This window comes from Neophocaena asiaeorientalis, unplaced genomic scaffold (assembly GCF_003031525.2).
Source record: "Neophocaena asiaeorientalis asiaeorientalis breed wild unplaced genomic scaffold, Neophocaena_asiaeorientalis_V1.1 scaffold30, whole genome shotgun sequence".
NCBI classification, from domain to species: domain Eukaryota; kingdom Metazoa; phylum Chordata; class Mammalia; order Artiodactyla; family Phocoenidae; genus Neophocaena; species Neophocaena asiaeorientalis.
This window is the reverse complement of record NW_020174923.1, coordinates 11,542,875-11,555,681: the sequence shown is the minus strand read 5'-3', so window position 1 is coordinate 11,555,681 and position 12,807 is coordinate 11,542,875.

Below are 12,807 nucleotides of genomic sequence, written 5' to 3'. Positions count from 1 at the left end.
CACAGCCATAAATAAATAAATTAATTAAAAAAATAAAAAAAAAAAGTTTGTCGGGACCATCTGTGGATCAAGTAAGGCACAACTGGCCTGGGGGAAGGCCAGCTCCTCCTTTGGAAACGCAGAGCCCAGAGGGGGTCTGGCTGCAGCTGAGATGATCTGGGAAGGGGCTCTCCCCAGGGCAGCCCCAGAGCATGGAGGCTGTGGTCTTGCGCCCATTCCAGAGCCCCTCCCCGCTACACACACCTTCCACAGGCCTGCCCAGAAGCAGCCTCTCCAGGCAGCCTGGGGTCCCCTCCGCCCTGGGAACAGTGGGCAAGGTCAGGTACACTCCAAGCAGGCTCCCAGTTGGCCTCACACCCACTCACATCTCCCTTCGGCTCACCCCTCTGGGCTACACCCCTCCTTCATCTCCAAGCCCCTGCCTTCCAGGCACCTCCTCCTGTGCGGGATGAGGCTTCAGCCCCTGAGAACCCTGCAGCTGGGAGAGCCCCCTCATGGCCAGGTGACAAGCTTTGTACTGGCCCTACCCCTGGCCTGCCCCAGGCCACTGCCAGCTGATAGAATCACTAGACCGAGAAAGAGTCCCTGCAGCCCCTCAGGAAAAGCAAGGGTGAGGCCGAGATGCAGAGCGCACCCCCTACTGGAGAGAACCTGCATGGCATGCAGCCCCCCCAGCCCTTGGTCACTGTGAAGGCAGAGGACGGAGGAGGCCCCTGCCCCATCCGCTCACAACCTTGCCCCCAGGGTCCCTCCTCCGGGTGGCAGGTAGGTCTTCTTTCAGGGGGGTAGTGAGCTCAGCCCCTGCCCTGGGGTCCTGGAAGCAGTTTAGAGGCAGGAAATGAGCTGATGAGGTCCTTGAGACACAGGCCAGGTGCAGGGTGGGCTAGATCGGCCCACCGTGGTCTGTGTCCCCAAGAGCGAGGCTGTGGGCAGTGAGGGCTGATATTACTGAGTGCTCACGACATACCAACGCTGGCCTCCACGCTGTACCTCCCTCCTTGCGCTGAGCCTACTAAGAGGTGGGTGCTGTTCTATCCACCTTTGACAGACGAGGAAACTGAGGCACTGAGTGACGGAGCCACCCACTCAGGCCCTGCAGAAGCCCCGAAGGGTCAGAGCTGAGACTCAGAGGCAGAGCCCACAGGGCCTGGGCTGCTGGGGTCCCCCTGCTGGCCTGGGTCCTGGGTGTGCGGCCTTCCAGGCCCCCTTGCCCACCTGCAGCAGCTCCCCAGGCATTTCTCACCCTCACAGATTCCTCTCTGGCCCAGGGGAGGGAATGGAGACAAAATCTTTTCCTCTAAAAGGTTAAAATCTGGGTTAGGGGACTTCTCTGGTGGTTCAGTGTTGAAGACTTTGCCTTCCAATGCAGGGGTGCAGGTTTGATCTCTGGTCAGGGAGCTAAGATCCCACGTGCCTCGTGGCCAAAAAGCCAAAACATAAAACAGAAGCAATATTGTAACAGATTCAATAAAGACTTTAAAAATGGTCCACAGCAAAAAAAAAAAAAAGAAAAAGAAAAGAAAAAAACCCACGTTAATAAATAAATAAGAATCTGGGTTGAAAAAGGGAGGGTTGTCTGGTGGTTCCTCGAACATAGAATCACCATGTGACCCAGAAATGCCACTTTGGGGTATATTCCCAAAAGAACTGAAAGCAGGGACTCAACCAGATATTTGCACACTGGTGTTCACAGCAGCCGAAAGGTGGAAACAACCCAGGGATCCACTGATGGATGAAGGACAAACAAAACGTGCTCTGGTCCATACAATGGAATGGCATTCAGCCTTAAGAAGGAAGGGAATTCTGACATGTGTCACAACGTGGATGAACTCGAAGACATTATGCTAGTGAAAGTGGTCAGACCAAAAAGGACAAATATTGTGTGATCCCACTTATATGAGGTTCTTAGAATGGGCCAATTCATAGAGACAGAAAGTAGACTAGAGGTTACCAGGGGCTGTGGGGAGCGGGGAGGGGAGTTATTGCTTAATGAGTAGAGTTTCTGTCTGGGATGATGAAAATTTTAGAAATCGATAGCGGTGATGGCTGCGCAACACTGTGAATGTAGTAAAAGGCACCGAATTGCACTTTATTATTATTTAAAAAAATTGTTTTGCCATGCCACGCAGACTGAGGGATCTTAGTTCCCCAACCAGGGATGGAAACTGTGCCCCCTGCAGTGGAAGCGTGGAGTCTTAACCGTCAGTGTCAGGAAGTCCCTGAGTTGCACACTTTAAAAAAATACTTAAAATGGCTAATTTTATGTTTTATGTATTTTTCCACAATAAAAAGAAAGATTTTTTTAGAAGGAAGGGGCCCAGTGAAAGACATGTAGGCGACCCCCTGGGGCCTCCTCGTCCCTGTCCCATCCCTCTGAGAGTCAGAGTCCACCTCCTTGGCAGCTCCCCTGCCAGGCAGGTCCAGCTTAACCGGAGATAAAAAGCAGTTCTGGGGCTTCCCTGGTGGCGCAGTGGTTGAGAGTCCGCCTGTCGATGCAGGGGACACGGGTTCGTGCCCCGGTCCGGGAAGATCCCACATGCCGTGGAGCGGCTGGGCCCGTGAGCCATGGCCACTGGGCCTGCGCGTCCGGAGCCTGTGCTCCGCGGCGGGAGAGGCCACAGCAGTGAGAGGCCCGCGTACCGCAAAAAAAAAAAAAAAAAAAAAAAAAAAAAAAGTGAAAAAGCAGTTCTGTCCACTTTGCTCCTCATTCAAAGACAGATGGAGGAGAAGTTGACACCATCGGCACATATGAGGTTTGGGGGTCTTGTGTGGATTTCTCACGTCCTGCACCCGTAGCAGGAGTAGCTGCCAGGAGGCGGCATTGCTGCCACCATCCTCTTTGCCTGGTTTCGGGGGTGGTATCCTCTCTACCATCCCCCCCTACCTCTGTTGCCAGAAATCCTGTCCCGGGGGACCTGATGCTGCGGTCAGTGTGATCCCGAGTTAGGACCTCTTCTGCGACTGCCAGCTGTGTGGCGTTGGGAACACCTGCAACCTTTCTGGGCCACTGATTCTACACGGAGTCACCCACGGAACATGCAGGGAATAGTCATCTCCGCATGTGAATGGGAGTCACCGGCTTGTGGTGGTGCGTGGTGGCACTCAGAGTTGCTGCTCCTCCTCGTGGGGCGTTTCGGTGCGTGTTCAGCATCTCCTGTAATGAGGCCTTATTGCCATTTTTCAAGCTTTATTCTATAACAGAGCACAATATCCTGTAGAAAGAGCACAGGCCTTGTTAGAATAGGCTCCACTGTTTCCAAGCTGTGCCATTTCCAGGAGGCTGCTTAACATCTCTGAGCCTCATTTTTCTTATCTATAAAGTAGGATAATAACATCTGCATCCCAGAAATATTGTGAAAATGAATGTGGGAAAGCGCTTATTTGCATGGTACTTAATATAGACTGTGTTCTCAAGGGTGGTTACAGGTGAGGCTGTCACTGTGTTGGGGGTTGAATGGTAGGTATCAGCCCCCCCCAAGAAAAAAGATATGTCCACCTGGAACCCGTGACTGTGACCTTATTTGGAAGGAAGGTCTTTGCCAGCCTCCCCCCAATACCCCACTGAGGGTGGGTTTGTGGAGCTCACTCTTGCGCTGTCTTTCCTGCCCATGGACACAGCGTTTGCCCTCAAGGCTGAGCTCAAGGGCTGCTATGGGGGCCTTCCAGCCTCCCAGGAAGGGATCAGAGCTGCCTGCTACTCCAGCACTCAGATTCTGCTTTGTCCCCTCCCCTGGAGCTCAGGACACAGGCCCTTCCCAGAGGGCCTGTGTCCAGTCCAACTGGCTGGCAGTGTGCAAGGTGCCAGCAGGGCAACGAGGGCCTCGGGAAGAACCGGGGGTGGGTGCCCCAGCCCGCCAGCAACGGGCCCTGGCGCATCAGGGGTCCTCTGTGAGCTTCAGTCTCCTGGTCGGCTAAACGGAGGGTATCCTCAGCGCATGTGAGTGTTGGAGGAATCTCTCAATCGTATTTACCAAAAGGCCTCGGTGCCTTCAAAGGCAGTTGTGTTACTGCAGTGGGCATGCCAGTATTTCCCAAAGGGGTGAAGTCCCCAAGGCCCCAGTCTTGAGATGGGATGGTCAGGGAGCAGAGAGGATGCTGGGGACTCCCTGGGCCCTCGAACCACGGGAAGACCTTGGCTGACCTGGCTTTAGCCCCAGTGTGGCCCCAGCTCCCTGGCTGACCCTTTGGGGTCTGGACGGGTGTGACAGGAGGGGCTGGCCCTTCCAGCTCTGCCCTCGAGAGTGGGATGGGGGTTGCAGAGAGAGGAGGAGCCCCCTGACCGTTCTCACCCCCCACAGGAAACAGGCCCTGGCGGCGGTGGCCTTGGCCCGGGCGCCTGGGTTCACGCGCCAGGCTGCCGGGCCCCATGGGTGTGGAACCGATTTATTCGGTAGCTTTGCCGCTGATTAGTTGCAGGTGAGTAGATGGCGCGTGGTTTCTGTTGTAACAATATTTTGGGACAATTAGATTGAAACCACATTGTCTCGGCCCTGCTGGTGGCTCGCCCCAGCGCTGCACTCTCCATGCCCTTTGAGGCTCCCGGGCTGGCCAGGCCACCCCAGTCTTCCTGGGGCCCCAGGGCGCAAGGCGAGGGGCCGGGGGCCCTTCTGCTGGGGAGCAGGGCCTTCCATCCTCACCCTCACCAGGGCTCTTCCCACTGGCCTCCCACTGACCACAGCCTCTAGTTGTTCCAGAAAACAGCTGCTGGGAGGCTTCCCAGGGCAGGTAGGGAGGGGGCCCTGGGGGGCCCAGAGTAGGACTTCTAGGCTGGAAGGCCACCCCCTTCCCCCCAACATTATCTCAGGACATCCCTGTCCCCACCCCGCAGAGGAATGCACTAAGCATCCCCTCGTCCCCCTCCAGCCAACAGCGCCCCCAGACTGCATGCTCCAGGAGCGAAACCCAAGCCCAGTGACCCCAGGGTGGGAGGGGACAGCCAAGGCCAGGTCGGCCCAACTGCTGGGTGGGGGTCTCTTGTCCTGTCCACCCCCCTAGCACCACACCATGGGCAGAGAGGCCTGGATGCCAGGTTATTCCTCTCACTTTTGGGGAACCACACTTCCTACCCACCCCCTCGGGAAATGCTGAGGGCTCAGCATCCATCTACAAGGGGTGAGGGGATGCAAGGGGGCCCCTGGGGCCAGGCCCAGGCTTAGGAAGGGGATAGCTGACAAGACCAGGCACAGGGAGCAGAGTGGGACCCAAGACATGCTCCCCTGCAAGTAGCCAGCAATACCCCGGGCAGGGCCACGTAGAAGGGCTGGTGACCGCAGGTGAGGATTTTATTTTATTTTTATATTTTATAAATTTATTTATTTATTTGCTTATTTATTTCTGGCTGCGTTGGGTCTTCGTTGCTGCACACGGGCTTTCTCTAGTTGTGGTGAGCAGGGGCTACCCTTCATCGCGGTGTGAGGACTTCTCATGGCGGTGGCTTCTCTTGTTGCAGAGCACGGGCCCTAGGCGCACAGTCTTCATTGGTTGTGGCTCATGGGCTCTAGAGCACAGGCTCAGTAGTTGTGGTGCATGGGCTTAGTTGCTCTGCGGCATGTGGGATCTTCCCGGACCAGGACTCGAACCCGTGGTCCTGCATTGGCAGGCAGATTCTTAACCACTGTGCCACCAGGGAAGCCCCAGATGAGGATTTTTAAATTCAGGTGTTACCCGAAGCCAGTTTGAGTCTGGGGACTTGTGCAGAATGGGAGATGGGGGTGATGGGGGTGGAGGTGTGGTACCTCCCTCCCTTCAGGAGAAGCTCAGGTCACACTATAGGCAACAGTTCTGGCACAAAGCATTCTGGGACAGCCTCTGGGTTGAAGTTGGAACCAGGCTGGGACCCTGGGGTGGAGGCGGAGCCAGGCTGGTAGCAGGGCCGCCCCAGTTGGGTGGGCAAGTGTCACTTCTCAGCCCCCCAAATCCCCCCAGCTCTCAGACAGTGGTGTTCCTGCAGATAGGATCTTCCAGCCTGCTGGAGGCCCTGCCCGGGGTGTACCGGGGCCGTTCCCTGCCTCCTGCCTGCATCTTTGGTCAGGACCTGTGTTGAGATGGGGATGTGGGTGCCCCCACACCAGAGAACAGAATCAAGGGGAGGATTTGCCTTCTGCAACAGGATCGCAGTATCTATCAGGTTTCCAGTTTAATTCTGATAACGCTCGTTTGCCGTTGGAATGTTTCTAATGCTTCCTGAGCACTTGAGGGAAATTTTTCTGAATGGGATTTTCCTGGCGTTCTGCTCACTTGCCCACTTCAGCCCGTGCTGTTCCTTCCCCAGAAGTGCAGCTCTCTGCCCGGCCTCTGCTCCAGCCCGGGCCAGCTTCATGCTTCCCAGTGACTGTTGCCTTATGACACGAAACAGAAATACAGGTCCAGGAGCTGAAACCTCAGGTGTGCCTGGCAATGGGGAGGCTACCTGGCTGGGCTGGGAGTTGGTGAGTGGCTTGTGGGCCCCAGCCCAAGGCACATGGTGTGGAAAGCTAGCTCTCCCATCCTCCCCAGCATTTCTGCTTCGTCAAGCCCCACCCCCGCCCAATCCATTCTGGGAGGCCCAGCTGTGCTCTCTGGGCACGGGCACTCTGCTCTCCTGGCCTCGGGTCCTGTGCCCATCTCTCAGAGGGATACTGCCAGGTCTCTGTGTCTTTGCCTACCACAGACCTTCCTGGCCCAGGTTTGCAGAGGGGAGACGGGGCGTGAGGGCCAGGGCATGGCCTCTGACCCTGTCCTGTTCAGCCCTTGTTGCCACCAGGCAGAGGCCTCTCCGAGCCTTCTTCCCTGAGGCTCTCTGCTCCGTACAGTAAGGACGGTGGCCAGGGGTGGTGTGCCTGTGCCCCATGACCCTCTTCAAACCCTTTTCCAGGTGAGGACCTTAAGGCAGAGGAAGACTGAGCAGCTTGCTTGGTTCTTGGGGAGATGGGGGGGTTTGTGAGCCCGGGTGTCAGTTCCATCACTTTGGAAACCCCTAAAAATAAGTGGGATCAGCCTGAGGGGACAATTTCTGGGAACTGAAGCCATCACACTTGGGGTATAAAAGGAAAATGTGATGAAACCCCAAAACCACAAACAGAAAAAGAAATTTCTCACACAAAATGTTTGAAATTTCTCCATGATAAAAACATCGTTATTGACAAATGTCAGATAGCAGACTGACCCAGGAAATGCAAGTTATAGCCACAGAGAGATGCCGCTGCGCACCTCCCCATGTGACCAAATGCAAGAAGCAGCCGGTATCAGATGCTGGTGAGGGTGTGGAAGGCTGGGCCTCTTGCTCTGCCTGAGGCAACGGAAAATGGTGCAGCCTGGTGGGCAGGGGGAGCAGGTGACAGCGCTGGAAAAGGTCACATCCACCTGCCCTGTGACCCAGCCGTTCTGCTCTCAGGTGTTTGCCCAGGAGATGAAACACGTTCACATACAGCCTTGTACTTGAACGTGTTCCTAGCAGCCTGGCTTATTTATAGCCCCAAACTGGACCTGCCCAAGTGTCCAAGCACAGGTGAACGGTGCAGACACAGCCACCAGGCCGTGGACGCTACCTGGCAGTGAAGAGGACACACACACAGCAATGGCCTGGTTGAGTCTCAAAGTCATCTGCTGAGCAAAGCAGCCAATACATTCTGCATGGTTTCTTCATTTATCTGAAGTTCTAGAAAAGGCGAAACTATTCCGCAGGGGCAGAAAGAGCGGGTCGTGGTGGCCCGGGGTTGAGACTGGGCGGGAGATGGGGATTGACCAGGCGTCTGAAGGAAGATCCCTGGGCTGCTGGGAAGTTTTGTGTCTTGACTGTCGGGGTGGTTACACGACTGTACCCATTTGCCAAAACTCATCCAACTGGACACTTAAAATGGGCACTTTTATTGTATCTAAGTCATAACTTAAAGCTGATTAAAAAAAAATCCTACCAGACACTATTTGTCACCTATCAGATGACAGAGGCCAAAATGACCGATCATCTCTAGCTTTGCCAGGGACGCAGGGAAGCGGAAGCTCTCACACTTGGTGGGGTGTTTATTGGCACACTTCTGCCCAGAAGTTTGGCAATAGCAATCAAAATTTGAAATATGCATGCTTTTCACCTAGCAGTTTCTCTTCTAGGAATTTTATCTTCCAGACACATGTGCATAAGGGCACAAAGATATGTGAACAGAGGTGTCCTTCGTTAGGTTGAGAAACTAGCAACAACGGAAGCATCCAACAGTAGCCGCTGGCTGAATACATGGAAGCTGACCCATCCTAACCAACCGTCTCAGTGTTCCTGGCACTAACACTGACAATCCCACGTCCTGCGATCCCAAGCCCCCTCATACCAGGACACACCACGGTATAGACAAGCTAGGGAGTAATACAAAGTCAGGAAAAATGACAGGTGGGTTTACGTGTGCCAACGGGCAAGGTGTCCGAGAGACTCTGTGAGTGAGATCAAACAAACAACCAAATTGCAGGTGGCGTGGGGCCGTCCACAGATGCCACCTCTGGAGAATGAGGCTCTGGAAGAGACCACGTTCGCTTTATATCCTTCGTGCCGTTGGCTTCATTTATTTTGTGTGTGTATGGGTTGTATAATTAAAAAATATATTCTAAAGGACATGTGACCTTGGTCTGCATGTGTGACCTTGGTCTGTAGTCAAAGGCAGGTGGGTGGGGCCTCTGGGCTACAGCCACAAGGAGGCAGGTGCAGGGCGAGGGAGGGGCCCGAGGCGTCTTCAGCAGTGGAGGAAGTTCTGAAGGGGAGGGGGGAAAGAGGCATTCCTCGATCAGGGCTTAGAAGATCCCTTCGGTCCTCCGGGCCCCTCACCCAGGACCCGCCTCCCGGAAACTGACTCGGCCCCTCTTGCCGCCTTTGAACCCCTTGCCATTAGCAGGCAGCCCCTGGGCCCCAACCAAAACACAGCAGCCCAGGGTTGTTACGCAAATGGACTGGTGGGGCCCTGAGCCTAGCTAATTCCTGTGTCTTAATGAGTGGGAAGATGAGGTTTTTATTCATCACTGGGGCTTTAAAAATTGCAGTAAAGTGGCCCACTTTATAAAGAAAAAAAATCAATAGCTAAAAGAAAACAGGAGTATGTAAATGGACAGAGTGACAAAAAACAGGCCAATTACCCCCAAAATGAGACACAGTTATGGCTCCATTAACTCAATTAGATTTTCAAAAGGATTTCTTACGTGGGCCCCACCCCACCCCAACCTCACACGCCTGTAATTTTTACATCAACTTCAAGCCATTAAGTTGCATTAAATTATTTTGTGGGAGAGAGATGTGTGTTTGGGAAAGGGGAGCTGTGGGCCTGCCCAGCTTCCCTGGGGGCCCGGGGTCAGGTGTGACGAGTCGAGCCTGGGGGAGGGACTCCTGCTCTCAGCCCTGAGAGATAATGAAGAGGAACCGCAGACTTCCCCCACGTAGCAGGACCAGCCTGGGAGTCCCCAACCCCAAGGTCCCCTATGCATGCCCCCCGCCGAATTTTTATTCCCAGATGATTCACTGCTCTGTAACTACCCCCCACAGTGGGACAGTGGGTGGCCCTGCAGGTGCCAATCCAGATGTGCGCACCTAATCCCCTTGGCTCCGTGAGTTTTCTCTTTGTCTCTTTACAGTTAGGAAACAATTTTTTGAAGGCACGGGAAAATACAGTGTATTAAAAGCAACCACACCACCAAAATTGGGGCCTAAACGGGGATATATTCGATACCTGCTCTTCATGCAGCCCTTTGCAGGCCCAGAGCCCCTGGATGACACGATCCTAAATGACACTGGGAATTGTTTATTCAGCCACCACCTTCCAGCTGCCCCGAGATGCCAGGGAGGCCCTGGAGGCCTGACAGTGCCCACCCGCATTTCCTGACACTTTCTTAAGAACGTGCCGGCCCTGAGGCTCACTGGCTGTAACCTGCTTTTCTGAGTCTGCTGCCCCCCGGGGAGCCGAGGCCTGTCCTACATAAGCCTGTGCCCGGGCCGCCCAGGACCCAGCACTTAATATCAAGGATTTCAGGCGGAGGCGAGGAAGAGGAGGAGGCAGGGCTGGGGCCCAACAGACAGGCTGTTGCTGGGCAGAATGTCCAGGGTCACTGGGCCAGGTCGCTGGCCAGAGAATATAAAACCAGCCAGTGGACAAATGGACGGGTGGAGACTCAGGCTGAGCAGCAGGGGTGGGGGCGACCCTAAGGCGCAAGCCAGGGCCCCCCACTTCCAGGGCTGGTGCAGTGAAGGGTTAAGCTACAATACAGACACAAAAAAGCAAATAGAATCAACACCCCTCTGCCCTTTGGGGTATCAGACCCAAGGCAGGCTGAAGAGAGGGCCAATCTGGGCATGCTGTACAGAGGGGTCCTCAGAGGTTCCAAAGGGCTGTAGGGGGAGGAGAAATGAGGGAGGGGTCCCCTTCGACCTGGAGAGGGACCATCGCAGGGTGACCTATAGGGAAGATGGCACCATGGGGAGTGTGAGTGAACTTTAGGCTCTCATAACCTCCATCACCCCACGAGCACCCCAAACTTGCTGTGCCCATGCACCTGGGAGACAAGCCCTCACTCCGTCGGGCCCTCAGCCCCGTTTGAGAGCCTGGGGCAAGAGATTAACGGGGGCACTTCCCTGGTGGCGCAGTGGTTAAGAATCCGCCTGCTAATGCAGGGGACACGGGTTCGAGCCCTGGTCCGGGAAGATCCCACATGCCGCGGAACAGCTAATCCCGTGCGTCACAACTACTGAGCCTGCGCTCTACAGCCCATGAGCCACAACTACTGAGACCGTGTGTCACAACTACTGAAGCCCACACGCCTAGAGCCCATGCTCTGCAACAAGAGAAGCCACCTCAGTGAGAAGCCCGCGAACCACAACGAAGAGTGGCCCCTGCTCACCGCAACTAGAGAAAACCAGCGCACAGCAACAAAGACCCAACACAGCCAAACATAAATAAATAAATTTATTTAAAAAAAAAAAAAGAGACTGATGGGGAGGATAGGAAGGGGTCACATTCCTGGATGCAAGTGTGTGCACATGTGTACACGGGTGTGCGGCTGAGACACAGGATCCACGCCAACTCCCACTGCCTGCCCCCATGTCCTTGGGAGCCTGAGGCAGGGACAGCATGTGCTCCCAGGCCCAGAAGTGGGTGCGCAAATGAGTGGTGAGGCTGCTTGGAAATGGATCATCACCTCCATTTAGGGTGTGATCTTGGGGCTTCAGCAACAACAGGAAGGAGTCCCAGGGAGGGAGAGTAGGTGCAATGGGGCCACAGCAAGCCTGGGAGATCCCAGGAGAGGGAGACACAGGGCTGGGAGGGTAGCTGGGGGTGTGGAGGCCAGCAAGCAGACCTCTGGGCAGTGGAGGGGGGCAGAGACTCAGCCCAGGGGAGCAGGGGTTGATGGGCCGCCTGGGTGCTGGGGAAGGTCCTACAAAGAGGGCGTTGTGATGTTGGGAGAGCCCCACCCCCACCCACGGCTCTGCCCTACACCAATGCTCCCCAGCTTGTGCCTTTTCACCCACCACACCATGGCCCTCGGGCTCACCAATCCTCATGACCCTTGGGGACACCCCTTAAGCCCCCCAAGCCCTGAGGATGGAGAGTGGCTCAGAGGGAGTGGCTGAGCCCAGGCCTCTTTAGCTGCCCTCCAGGCTCCAGGTGCCCACCATCCCAGGGGTCTGGGGGAGTGGGGGACCCCGCCTTCCCTGGGAAGATATCTTCCGGTATCTTCTCACTCTCTCTTGTCTTATCGATCATCTGCCTCCTCACTGCCAGGCCCCAGGGCCAGCCCCCGGGCCCCCAGCCAGGCCTGCCTCTGCCAGTGAGTGGCCTCTTGCCCACATGCTGAAAGAGCCATTGTTCCAGAGGGGATGAAGGGGAAGGGCATGGGGACACATCAGCTGTCAGCCAACCAGTCAGGGTCAGACTCAAGGGCCTGGGCTAGGCCACACTCAGGAGACTCCCCAGGACCAGCCATGCCTGGGCAACCAGCGGGGACCCAGGGACAGTGCTTGGAGTGAGGCCTGAATTCAGGGGTTGCCTTTCCTGTTCTCTGCCTCTTCATCCCCATCTCAGCCTGAGGGAGAGTTGGCTGCTGTAGCAAGTTGAGGGCCCAAGTCCCCCGGAGACTCTGGTCCAGCCGAGACCCTGGGGGAAGAACCTAAGATTATTGACTTCCCCAGGCAGTGCAGGGCCAGGATGGGGCAGGGGTGGTTTCTGCCTGGCTCTGCTCAGCGCACAGCCATCCGGCCTCTGCCCTCTGCCCTCTGCCCTGCCCGGCCTTCCTCCTGTTGGTCTCTCCCTCCTGTCTCTCTGTCTCTGGGTATCTCTCCATCTCTGCACCCCCTTCCCACCCTGCACCCCGAAGCACATCCTCCAGGGCAGTCAATCTGCTGGAGGGACAGAGGGAAAGCACTGCCTAGAGATCTGCGCCCTAGGTGACAGTTTCCCACTGGAGGCCTGGCCCCTGATTCTTGGCCTATGTGGCCGCCTGCCCATCCCCCGCACCCTGCCTTCAGGTCTCTGTGCCCACCCCACCCCCAGACACCTAGGCACCTTCCAGAGAACCTCGAAGGCTTGTGCTTACTTAGACCCTTCGCTCCTAGGGGATGGGGATGTTTGCACCTTTTTCAGTCCCTTGTTGCAGGAAGATGTGTGTGGTTCTCCTGCTGTCTTCTCCCCAATCCTGTGGGAGGCTGCACAGTGCCTCAGGACGAGGCCCCTCCCTTAATCTCTCCTGGCTTTTCCCCTCAGAGAACAAGTGGCCATTCCCCCCGCCCCCCATCACAACTCTAGCAGATGATGGAGTCCCCAGGAGCCATTAAACAGCTGCCCGAGACCAGTGGCTACAGGGTAGGGC